General features: G+C 44.0%; 1 pseudogene; it reads left to right on the forward strand.

Annotated features, from left to right (window-relative positions):
• Positions 1 to 375: 375 nt before the first annotated feature.
• Positions 376 to 2183, forward strand: LOC147421217 (uncharacterized; annotated as a pseudogene).
• Positions 2184 to 3049: the final 866 nt, after the last annotated feature.

Here is a 3049-nt window from a genome sequence, read left to right on the forward strand (position 1 = left end):
ATTGGATACTCAACGTGGATGCCAAAATGATAGGTTTTCTCTTGGCCGCCGAAGCAACGCATGGGTCATATACTAGTTTTCTTCATGTCCTGTAAGTCTTGGAAGAGGATTGGTGTGACGGCTATTTTTTGAGAATCTGAGCTGCTGTAACCGTTGCAGATGTTGGGTGGGACAGGGCTCTAAGGACTAGGATAAGGGAGCCAATGTAGAGACGTTTTGTGAAAACGTGATGTTTTTGGGGGGGATTTTGCAAATCTCATCATTTTCAATATTTACGCATTGCACGAGATTCCTCATGAAAAGGTGAATCTATTGATATCAAAATCAATATTTTTTAGATTTTATTTGAATGCTCCATTTGAAACAATTCAGCTTTTGAGGCATTTTGAAGCATTAGAGACACTCAAGACCCAGTAATGGTACACTTTTCAGCAAATCACAACATGACACATAAGCAAGATTCTTGGAATATGCCAAATTTCTTGCCTCTAAATTGGGGGTGGATATGTATCTAACCTAGGGGTCAAAAAATTTCGTCTCTAAACTGGCTCCCTTACCTTACTTATGAAAATGGTTCGTGAAAGCACTTAGGCCTATTGTCATGGGTGACATTCACGCAAAAATAGACCCGCAAAAAAGTGAGAAGCGTGAAGGGGCGTTGAGCAAATATATGGCCCCCTCCTTCAAATCTTGTATCTCAAGCTAATTTCATCCTTCCATGTCTTCACTCACTTTAAATACAGCTTTGGTCCTTCACCAGTGCATCTGTAATTAGAGGGGTCTTCAGCTCCACTCTCTCCTCTCTCACCGCAACATACTCAGGCTTTCACTGATTTGCTTTCCTTCGTCTTGGCTTGGCCGGGTCTATGCTACTTGATTAAGGTTGAGCATTCAACAGGTTGATTGAGCATAATTGGAATTTTTTAAGTGTTCAAGCTCTCAATCTAGTGACACTGTGCTAGTTACCATGAATCCATCAGCAGGTATGCATCTTGAACCGCAGGCGTTAGCTGTAAGTGCTCCCTCCTCCCTCGTCTGCCAATTTGATCACGACTCGGATTTTGAGTTTGACCTCTCACAGGTTTCTAGTCATGATCAGCCTCCTGCTTCTCCCAAGCTTATCACTCTCTCTCCTCATTGGGAAAGTGCCGCATCAATTAGCATGATCATGCCCACTATATCTCGTGCAGAACACCATATTTACACCGGTAGCCCCAATAATCATCATTTGCATGCAGTCATGGATAATATGGTGTCGCAAGATGGCGCCATAGCAGACTCTGATAACAGTCCTCATAAATATAACTATCGTGGTTGTTGGATTGGGGCTTTAGAAGAGGACGTACTTTGCACTGGTTTGATGAGCACAAGTCCTGATCAGAGCCCTAATAGAAGTACCCTGAGGTCGGTAATGCCAGACAGAAGGGAACTCGAGCAGTTGCCCCCCCTCGTTGGGGTCCATCGAGGCAAGATCGGCGCTAAAGATGTGAATTTGAGAGTCTGGGCACATACCTCATCCTCTGATGCTTCCTCCCCCGCTTCCCCTGCATCCGTGTCATCCGCATCAGCCTCTTCTCGCCCCCGCATCATAAAATGGAGAGCAGGAGATGGTCTTTCAAGCGGGTTTTTTTCAAGAAAGGAGCAATTAGCCCCTCAAAAGATGTAGATCATGATGAGCATGCCTGTGCCTTTAATCATGCTGTGGCGATGCTTGATGAGCGGAGCCACACAGAGATTAAGGTTTTTGATGATGGAAGTATAGAGTCACCCAGGCGATCCTCTATGTCCAGTAGCAGCAGCACAATGAAGAAGCGCGAGAGAAAGGCCAGGGCCGCAGTGCTCCCGTCAGGCGCCCTGCGGCGTTCCCTTCACGGCTTTTTCCGTCTATCTCACCTGCAAAATCAGGAGCTTCGGGAGGTGTGCAAATTAGGAGGCCCATGTCGTCCCACGCGCAGCACCACCAGAAGCAACACTTGGCCCATGTCGCCAAGTGTTGGGGGAGGCAATGAGGAATCTAGGTCCATTTGGCGATGAGGGGCGGTGGAGTGCAAACGATGGCAAAGCTATCCGCAGCTGCTTGTTTCTAAAGAACGTCCTGTGCTCTATATGTCTCCGTTCTGTTGCTGGTGTAGGGTGATCACTGATTATCTTCGGGCAAGGTAAACAGCAGTGTTAAGGGTTTGAAACCCCACCTAACGCCTTTTATTAAGAGTTTTGGATAGCTTCATATGGAACGTCAACCTCGCAGGCGGGAAGAAGGGACTCTGCCAGTAGTATGTATATGAAATAGGAGTAGGAACAAACTCTAAACTGTTAATTGTAACATAGAAACCACAAAAAAGACAACTCTACTTGAATTGAGTTGCTTCAAAAGAGTGGACTCATTGACAAATTCTCTATAATTATGCATAGCCAAAGATAAATATAAGCATGTGGAAGAATTATCTACATTGTGATCTGCTCTCATCATTCACGTGACAATGTGGTTGTTGTGCCTGTCGGAGGCGAGCATCCACGTTCATTTTGGTATAATGTGATGCAAGCATTCAATTAGCTAGTCCAAGTTAGTGTTGCAAAAGTTGCTTAGAGATGTTGCTATTGTTGTGTAGTCCCATTTTTGTGTTTCAAAGAAAAAACATAAAAAATGCAAGTTTCCTCGTGTGGGGGAGTATGCACGATCCTGGGAATTACGTGCCATTCACATGATAATATACACATTCCAATGCGTCCAATCACTCCATTCTTAATTTTGAAAAGAAAATATCACTTACTTATCGCACGATCTAATAGCCCACCTCGAATCAGGTAACTTGTGTTTCACTTTTGGTGTAGCTTCAAGTCTTACAAGAACAGAAAATGGCTCTAAATAGTTGAGAAATACATTAAATGCCAACTGTTAGGCCAAGATTCGAAGGATTTCTATTGCCTTAAACTACCCACAATTTGAGAATTTTAATCGATGACAAATACATTAAAGGACATTGTTTAGTCCACTACAACATAACATCAAGATATCGACGCAGTATATATCGACGGCCGTACCTTTCCA

Source organism: Adiantum capillus-veneris, chromosome 28 (genome assembly GCF_014529385.1).
Source record: "Adiantum capillus-veneris isolate H3 chromosome 28, ASM1452938v2, whole genome shotgun sequence".
Taxonomy (NCBI): Eukaryota; Viridiplantae; Streptophyta; class Polypodiopsida; order Polypodiales; family Pteridaceae; genus Adiantum; species Adiantum capillus-veneris.